The sequence below is a fragment of the Amphiura filiformis genome, chromosome 17, assembly GCF_039555335.1.
Source record: "Amphiura filiformis chromosome 17, Afil_fr2py, whole genome shotgun sequence".
Taxonomy (NCBI): Eukaryota; Metazoa; Echinodermata; class Ophiuroidea; order Amphilepidida; family Amphiuridae; genus Amphiura; species Amphiura filiformis.
In genome coordinates, this window is record NC_092644.1 from 40,606,404 (window position 1) to 40,616,978 (window position 10,575).

A 10,575-nucleotide genomic window follows, 5' to 3' on the forward strand; every position below is an offset into this window, starting at 1 on the left:
GTAACAAATTAATATTTGAGGCTTTGTGCAACTTGAGTCATAAAAAAAAGATAATAAGGCCGAAAATTGCAATGGTCTCTCTTTGTAGATTCAGGGCCGGATTTAGCTTTTACTAGCCCCTTGGTTAACATGATTGTCCCTCCTGGTTCTTCGGATGGAAGAATTATACCCACCGCTGTAACTTCCGTTTTTTTAAGAATTCTTGCTTCATGTTGCATGAGTATCCACAAATGAATTTACCAAACAAATGCGCGCGAAACGTGCGAAAATTTACAATTTTAATGCTGAAATGAGCGGCCAATAAGAAGATGCACAATACAACTTATTCCAACTTGATTTAATCAATTCAATTCACTCATTTTGTTGCTCCGTACACTTTTTACTCAACAGTTGAGTAATAATTATTTGCAGGGCACACATACACGTATGTAGTGTTTGGTTGTGCCTATTGGAAAATATTACCCCATTTTCCCCTATGCTGACAAGTAATTGTCAAAAGATTGAAAATAACAACTTTGAAAATTATATGGTTTTGCATCGTTTCTGCTTTTGTGTGTGTGTATATTTCTGTTTAATTGTTGATTATCTTTGTTGTTTTTTGTCAATAAAGGGGAATTTTGAGGTATACTTATTTGTTGCGATGGTTTATTGTGGTATGAATAGGGTGTGTGCTTCTTAGTTGCAAATCCCAGCTGATTGTTGCTAAATCATGAAATTGTTATTTATGTGTCTTGGACCACAGTGGTCAGCGAATTCCTGTAAGTGTGCCCGAAAGTGTGCTGAGGCTTGTGATCTCATACAACCAAATCAAAGTCCCATCGAGCGTGTTTATAGTGGTGTACGGCATTTATACGGTATTCTTATACGCATACGGGATTAGAATGGAATGTGACTTATCCGTTATCTCGACTGTTTATAGTGGCAATCAATAGAGCTCAATAGCGCTATTCTGAATCCGAGGTGGTTGAACTCAGCGTGTTCGAGGTCACCGCAATGCAATGTGGGAGACACAAATATGATGCCAGTTTCAAATAGTTTGCCATGGAAACGATACCGGCCTATTTTTTAAACATAATTGCTACAGTACCGTACCATTTTGTAGGTGATGTGTTATTACAGTGACAAATTTGAGCTCGGAGAGTTATATAACCCTGCTCCACTTCCTTGAATAACGGTATCGTTAATCCCTGTCTGTTTATAGTGGCCGTATACGGAATGAATGTACTGCAATATCCATCGATATCGAAGGATATCAGTTCCGTATAATATGTGCGGCAAATAGCGCTATTGGTCTGTTTATAGTAGTCCATACAGGACCAACGCAATATTTAGCACCATAATCAACGCCGTCAGGCGTTGGTCCTTACAAATCCGTTCGCTACCCCCAGCAGTGCACCTCATTATAATAAACAGTGACCAAAACCAAACCAGTCGATAAGTTACGTCATGAATCCAAATATGGAAAATAGCCCCGCCCATCATTCGGGCCATCATTCAACCGCATCTATTACATAACTGGGACTCTCAAGTCATCTCAAGTACTTGGTATCCCAATAAATCGATTGATTTTGATAATGCAATCAAAGCAATACAAACTTTTGAGGTCGCTTACCAGTGCATGGAAATAGTAGATATCTACTATTTCCATGACCAGTGTAAATCGGGCTGGTATGAATTAAATGAAAGTTTTTTGTTGCTATGATCAGTGCAGAGATAATGTAGGCCCAATCAGTGTTACAAAAAGTCATTTGTATGATTCTAGGTTTGTTTTCTTTTTTTTATTTAATATTGTCACATTTGTCGATAGGCCTAACCGTGATACCATTAAAAAAGCTAAAAGAACATCAATTCTACACACCGTTTATTTGGAACTGAACTTTGATTTATTAAAGTCATAATGTACGATCTTATAATAATATGAATTTGGTTAATTTTTTTCAAACCTGATTTTATGGCATATTTGTAATGTATACACATGTTACAACTTGCATCTAAATGGAATCAGCCAAATTTGTTGTGTTTGTAGGTAAACAGAGCAAAGTTCGACATAAAGTCATAATTCAAGAATTATGACTTTACGGTCCTTCTATATAGAACGGCCAAAATAACAAGCAGTGTTTACCTCGTTATTTCAGTTCAAAATGGACAGAAACCATTCCCGATAATTAGGGCCTATTACTGGTATTATTTCAGCATTTTGAATATATAATGACAAATCTAAAATTTGAAGAAATCGTACATTAAGCCTTTAACACCTAACTGGAAATAACAGAGTGAGTAAAATAAAATTAAAGGCGATACAACTCGCAAGGGCCTGTGATTACTATTTGAATTTAGGGTTTTGATTTAAACTATTTTAATATCAAATCTTTTTAAAAAAAACATGGTCTTCTCGTTTTAACCGAGGGGCATGGGATTCATCACTTTTAACTACGTCATTCACGGACGGAGCTGAGGCAACGGCTCTCCGCTCCGTTGATAGTAATACTTTCGTGGTCTTTGTTTTATTTCAAAGTTACAAACAAGAAAAGACAAGACAAGACAAAATTTAAAAAAGTGCACTGCTTTCATCGTTTTTCAATTTTTGGCAGCCGTCTGTTTGTATGAGGCGAGGTCCAAAAGAGGAACACTGCAAAATCTAAATGTTTATAGGCCTAATTTGCCATATTTGGTAGAGATACAGTACTTAAAGAGCTAAGGAACGTTCATAAATACTTGGGGGCTGGAAAATTTTGATTTCGGTATGTCAAAACTTTTTTGACCCCCTACATATGTTAAACTTTTAGAACCACTTTTTTATAGATTCAAAATTTTTGGATCCCTTTTTTCAAAAAACACCCGTTTTATGCCTACTTATGAATTCCAAGGGGTCATAGGTCAAAAACCATAGGTCGCAGAAAAATGTTATGATTGATGTTTTTGATCCAAACATCCATCTTAGTAAACTGATACATTTTTATTTGAAAATATTGAGTAGCAGTAACCTTGCCACTCTAATAACATTGGCGTAGTAGAATATATAGTTATAACAATTTTGGCAAATAATTGTAAATCCCTTTAACTTCCCACGTGCGAAGAAGAAAAAGGCATCAAGTGCAATGGCAGCCATTTTAAAACCTTGGATTTGACCATTTTAGGGGACAAATCTATTATCGAAAGAGAATAAGCCAGATGTGCAAACATATCCATTCCAATCGTTAATGTCATTTAAACTTTAGAATGTAAAAATATTCCAGCAAAATGTTACACAAGGCAGCTATTGAACTAATGCCTTTTGGAAACAAACTCTTGAAATATTGTGTTAGTAAAGAAAGTGAATAGGCCTACTTCACTTTAATAGGAATTGGACTAAACTACAAATCAAGTAAATGACTACATTTTATGACGATGTCGACATTGACATTTTAAAGAAAATTAACACAAATTGGCGCTGACTGGAAAATAAAGCTCTTCCCATATCCTGTCGGAAAACCATGTCCATGTAAAAAACTTGTAACTCCCTTCGTCTGTTGGCGGGTAACTTCTTGAATTCCTAGTTTATTCGAAGCATGCCAAATAGCGGCGTCATCCATTTTATATTATTGTAAAACAAATAATAATAACTGAGGCCTAATGATAAAATCTAACGATGGCCACCCCCCAAAAAAAAAAAAAACCTGTATAATGTGCGCAACCTACAAAGTGAAGAACTTGAAAAGAACATTTCAGCCCGAATCACGGGTCAAATAATCGCCAAGTATCTTCTTAACCATTGATTTATATGGGACAGTAATAGAGGTTATCCATGTTCTATAAGCTGCATGTCCTATCAACGACTGCTATACCTTGTTTAGGACATTCTAAAGAAGTACCTGCATGCACAACCATGACTGTTTCAAAATAGCCCGCCAAAGTCATGCAGGTAACTCCGAGGTCGTGCATTGAATTAGTTTGAATAAGGAATACTACGGGAACCAGTGCCTTTTGTTAGAAGTCACACATGAGTGAAGTGGATAACCTCTATTATCAAAAGTCCCGGGGAAAATCTTCAATAGTTGCCCAATTGCCTACCACCTCGCGGGTTTAGTAACCCTGTGAAGAAGTAAATCAGATCAATGCTCATTCACGTGGATGATGAACATTGATCGCGATTGAAGAGGACATAGATAAATTGAATGAATGAATGGACATGATTATCGATATTGTTACGCAATAGTGGTGTTAGATCCAAAGCTGCAAGCTAGTAGTTGGCAGGTGGAAGGCAAGTCTAATCTGATTGGCTAAATATCGTCAGTAGCTGTCAGTAGGCGTGGTTAGTCAGTTTGACATTTCCCTTGACTTTCCAAGGGAGGATATGTCGGATCTATAAGGACCAACGCCTGACGGCGTTGATTATAGTACTAAATATTGCGTTGGTCCTGTATGGACTAGTTTATAGTGGCGACCAATACCGTATAAGATGTACTTATACGCTAAATACCGGATAATCTGGCTCACTATAAACACGCTCATCGAGATATTTACTAAATTTACTTTTAATAAAACCGTCATTGTTTCTTTACAGGAGCGACTCAGTTCTTAGCGACAGCTATGATGGTTGAAATCAGGGGAGCGTATAATAATGCTTGTCTGGGCACTCGACCGTCAAGCCGCCTTTCATACTTGTCTTAGCGAATGCGTGTGTGCGCTATCAGGCCCTGCATGATTTGAACCGGTGTCCTTCACCACAATCGTGGCGCAGTGCAGTCCATTCAATCACATGTTGTCATCAATCTATTTGATCGTAGTGCAGTTTTGTTATGTGCGTGAGATGAACTGTTGCGGTAGATTGCAATTTGTTGAATGCATTTGAGAAGTCCGCCATATTTACGGTATGATACGTCATATGCACAACCTCTATTTTAGCACCCTTGATTTTATGCTATTCGCCACTTGCACGGTTCCGCCATTATGCACTATGTGCGGGGAGAGCCTCGAACTGGCAGCATACATGAATGGGAATTGAACCAGTCATATAACATTCTGTGTAAGGTTACGTAATTCTTCCTTTCATGTATGCTGCCAGTTCGAGGCTCTCCCGCATATAGTGCATAATGGCGGAACCGTGCAAGTGGCGAATAGTATTTGAAACTGTGTACGAATCCCTACTCATGGACATTAATAAATAATAATAAATAAATTTTGGATTCCGTAACATTCTGTTACGGGGTAGCCTATGCAGTTTCAAAAACACTTTGGGGGATAGTCAAAACGTCTTTTGGTTACTGGCCAAATTTATAAACCGTATATAACGAAAGGTAAAATCGTGTGTTTTATGCCTATGTATGTGGACATGAAGAATTGCATACAACATAATATATAATAGGCAAAGTTAAATCATGACCATTTTTGATCCATGATAGATCTTTCACTTTACCTTCAACGGCACTAACAAAATTAAAATGTCATGCAAAACATTAACTGGTATATAAAGGCCTATGTATGGCTTTAAAGATACCGTATGCAAAAATATTTGAAAATGTACGTTCGGCACGTTACACATGGCCTACCCTGTATAATAATATAAAAATTTGATATTTTTCACATTTTTGATATATAACACTCCTCGAAGTAAATTTTTATAAATCTAACATACTGCAGTTACTGTCCGTTTTCCTATACACAATACACAGTGCTCTCACCATTGACGCGCGACCTTTACAAATAGTGTATGTTAGAAGTATATTGCATTTGCCTAGTTAACATCACTGTGTGAAAAATAACCGGCCAATATTTAAAATATTCTCCAAACTTCTAGCAAATATATTTCTCTAACATGACCTAAAATTACAGCTAGGTTAGATGTTCAGAAATAGTCGCACTTTCGTAGAATATGAGTGAGGGCAAAGCATAGCTAGCTCATAGCTAGCCAACTCCCCGTGTTAATTGAATGGAGATTTGACCGAAAATATTGAGCTATATTGGTAACGGACCGCTCCGTTCTGAAGGATGCCACAAAAAAACGGTACAAGCTACATTTAAACTATTCTATGAAATTCTAGAAAATATAGTTTTGTAACATGTCCTAAATTTTTAGCTAATTTAGGTGTTTGGAAATAGTCGCACTTTTGTGTTTTAGGAAGGATATGTAAACGACAGATAACACCAAAAATATGAAGAAATTATTTCCAAACCGTGTTAAGTCAACAATCATTATGTTGCTCATTTTCAAGAATGCTGGTTAACAAAAAGCAGGCCATTGTCTCATTTCGTGAACAAAGGTCCACATACCATATTGTTTCCTTGCGTTTCCTTTATAATCAGTTACCCAACTGAAGCTGTATTATAGCACCTCATAGCGATACCGCACATATAAAACAGACACATGTGCACAACCAGAGAAGATCCGATTTAATCAGTTGAGCTGTTTCAATGAGTGTTATCTTGGTTTAATAGCTTTTAATGGGGTTTAAGTCCTGCAAAGGTCGAGATGGATTCTACTGTAGACATGACTGCATCATGATGACATATTCTTAAAGTGTATGTAGCTGGGAAGAAAAGCCGACGATCTATTGAAAATTTTGACCTTTTTTATTGAAGATATGGAAAAAAATCCATATCGTCAATACAAAAGGTCAAATTTTTCAATTGATCGTCGGCTTTTCATCCCACCTACATACACTTTAAGTATAAATCATCAGATTTATAAAGTTTACTTCGAGTACTGTTAATCAAAAATATCAATTTTAATCATTTGCCATAAAATGTGTATTACATTGCGAATTTCAAAAATGAAAATTATTTGATATCAGAAGGACATTCTTCGTATTCAGAATGCAATTCGATATGTCTGATGTGCTCTAATGTCCCACAATAAATACTGTCCAAACGTTCATACCCCACCCCTTAAGCAAGCGGAAATGTAAACCCAAAAGTTCAAAAGGGTGAAAGAAGACGGTTGAAAATGAGTGCTGCCAAGCTGTGCTCTGCCTCTGCTAGTTGGTATACTGTTACTGGCACTGCATTTTCAAGTTCAAACCTATTAAAGGGACATTTCGTGATCCATAGCATCATCATCACACTTTTCTTCAAGAAAGTATAGATTTTTATACCACTGGAAATCTCTAAGTTCCTCTGGCATGCGCGGTTTTTTTTGGGGGGGGCTTTGGTAAAAGCAGTGGGCGGCAAAAAAATAAGAGGCGGCGGAAGCAAAGAGGAGCGGTCAAAATAAGTATTAAAGAAAAAAGGGTGGAAGATTTTTTTCTTCTAAATATGAAATTGATGGAACTATACGCCGTAGAAGTGACGTTGTTAATCGGATTAACTACCATAGCGATAGATGAATACAATTTTGACTATACCACACTGCACTGCAACGTTCACGCGGTACCGATGCATTGAACCATAGATGTCAAAGAAAGGATGATCACTCGCACCTGTAAGATAAGTATCTTTGAAAAGAGCGGTATTGTATTCAATCTATGTTTGCTGACATTACAGTACGACAGCAACTTAGCTCACTTCCGGTAATTTTTACCGGCGTGACCTCTGCTGTTACGTAAAAAAATGTTGAAAATCAGGTGGCAAATACGGTTTTTCAGAAAACATCAAAAAAATGGAATATACGAGTCGTTTCTACCTTCATTTCCATATTGAGCCCATAGATAAGATATGAAACATGAGTATAAGGCAAAGAATAACGTGTAAATGTTGAATTATTGTGGAAAAAATTAATGCTTTTGGTGCGCGAAGTAGCCTAAAAATTAGAGAAAATGCATGTCACGATCACTAAAATGGTTATATCTACGGCTTTCAGGAAACGCCGGTTTAATGCTTTTCTGTTATGATAAACATTAACTAACCAGAGCTTGTATTAAAGTTTCAGCGAAAATGAGCGGTGGAACAACCTAGTCGTAGGTTGAAAAGTTGCGTTCTTTGAGGTCTCGTGTCTTTAGCGCACGTTGCAAGTGTCACGATACTTCACGAAATGGATCCCAGCCGGCGCTATCTATTATGCATGTTATATTGATTAATATAGCAAATAAATACGTCTATTGTTATATATTTTATTAATGCAAAATACTATATTGTGTAATAAAATATTGTAGTCGTCAAAGAAGGTAGTATTATCTTATTTAACTGAAGTACAAGCAGTTTTGAAGAAATTGTTGTTGAGTGAGATACATGAACATGATGAACGAGATATAACACAGCAAAAAGAACGCACTAGAATCAGAACAAGATGCGATGGCTTAGTGGACAGAGCGAAGGTTTGCAGTGCGGAAGGTTGAGAGTTCGATTCCCATGATATCTTATCGATGATGTGGAATTTTCAGTTCGTTTTTCTTTTCTTTTTTCCTCTCCCTTTTGTCTTTAATAATATAGGCCTAATGAATGTCAGATTGAAGGCCCACTTTTTTCATGATTTATTTCTTGTTCATGTTTAGGCCTAATCCTACATTCGAGTTGATATCTTTTTTAAAAAATGCATTTAAGTTCAGTAGCTTTCAATATGAAATAATCAAATAAAGCATGTCAAACTTAAGTAATTTTTAAAAGTTCAAGAATATATATAGGCCTATCAAATAAAGGAACGTCAACACAGATTTTCACGATTTTTTTTAATTGCACTAGACCCTCCCCTATCGGCAACATATTTTATGAGCTATTATGCATACATATCAAATCATGAGATGCACGAATTTCAAACCTAATATTTTGGCATATTTGTAATTTTTACACAATGTCCAACTTACACCTCGGATTACACCTAATTGAATCAGCCAAGTTCGTTGTCTATAGATAGAGCAACTAACTTTGATGTAGTGGTCAAGATATTAAGTGTTTTCTTTCATTTTTATCTCGCTACTTCTGCTTCAAATGTAACGTGAAAACCTTCCTGACAGTTATTTACTAAATCTGATATTGTTATAATTTTTGGAATAACAAAACTTCAAATTTGCCCGAAATCGTACATTATGGCCTTAATAAAAATATGAAAAATAGGATTTAAAAATATGAGTTAAAATCAAATAAAAAATTAAAGAGAGGTGCTATCGGGGTTCGAACCAAGGTCGACTTTCCAAATACATGTATTTACCACTAAGCCATACCAGAGATATGATAAATTCGGTGACAATAATAGCAATGTTATTCCCACTCAGTGGCTCACTCATGTATTCTATTTCTGGAATGAATTAACACCGTCCAAATAATGTAACACAAACCTTTATGCTGACTTTTAAAATTGTTTGAACGTTGGGAGTATTATTTTCAAGTTAAATAACCAACAATGGACAATTGACAATGAAAGTTTCTGTGCAGGAAAAACATCGGCCGTACAATATATGGCGTGACAGTAGTCACGCACAAAGATAAACATTTAACCATGTTCAATATGCGACTAGAAATATACCCCAACCAAAAATCACGAAATTTTCAGGCAAGCTAACTTTAGTTATTCTATAACATGACACCCATTTTTGATTCCGGCGCTTTTTCTTGCTTGATGATATGAACATTTTTGTGTTCGTGACATACAATTTTTCTCATTTTCCGAGCTACTTTGGACATGTTCAAGCTTCTTTTTTTCCCATTTAATTCAACTTCTACACGTTATTTGTTGCTTTACACAAATGTTTGATATCTTATCTGTGGTCAGGGTACATAAATGGAGCAATATACGACCCGTGTCTTCCATTTCTGGAGCTATTTTGATAAAAAGCGTTTGCCGGCCAAAATTTCAACATTGTGTTACGTAATCCGTGTTCACCAACCCGTATAAATTTTCTGTCGAACAAAAGAGGTCACGAAGTTGCTGTCGTACTGATTAGTGACATACACAGGTGATTATTGCAATCTGCTTAAAGTAGTGCATGGCGGTCTATTCGAAAATTGTATTCATCTATTGCTATGGTAGTTAATCCGATTATGACGTCACTTCTACGGCGTATAGGGCCTACATAAAAAAATTTTGCTTTTAGGTCGCTAGCGCCTATAAACTTTTTTTTTTTTTTTTCTTTTTTTTGGTTTTCGCTTTTTCAAACCATCGAAAAAACGGGTCAACCTTTTCGGGGGTGGCAAAATTTACCTTTTCTGCAGCCCCGGGTAGGAGCGGCCACAGTACGTCACTGTCTGGCTGCATGTTTAATGTGCAAACATTTTCTTGCAGGTTAAGGGATCTAGAATGAGCGTTTTGCGTTTCGACAGTATTTTTTGTGGGACATGAGAGCACTTCAGACGTATCGAATTGCATTCTGAATACGAAGCATGTCTTTCTGATATCAAATAATTTTCATTTTTGAAATTCACGATATAATACAAATTTTATGACAAATTATTAAAATTTGATATTTTTAAATTTTTGATATATAACAGTCCTCGAAATAAATTTTATAAATCTAATGATATATTCTTAAAGGGTATGTAGCTGGGAGGAAAAGCCGACGATCAATTGAAACTTTTGACCTTTTATATTGAAGATATGGGTTTTTTTTCCCAAAAAGACCTATTTTTTTTGTGGTGTTTTGGGGAAAAAATCCATATCTTCAATACGAAAGGTCAAAATTGATTGATTCAATTGATCGTCGGCTTTTCATCCCACCTACATACACTTTA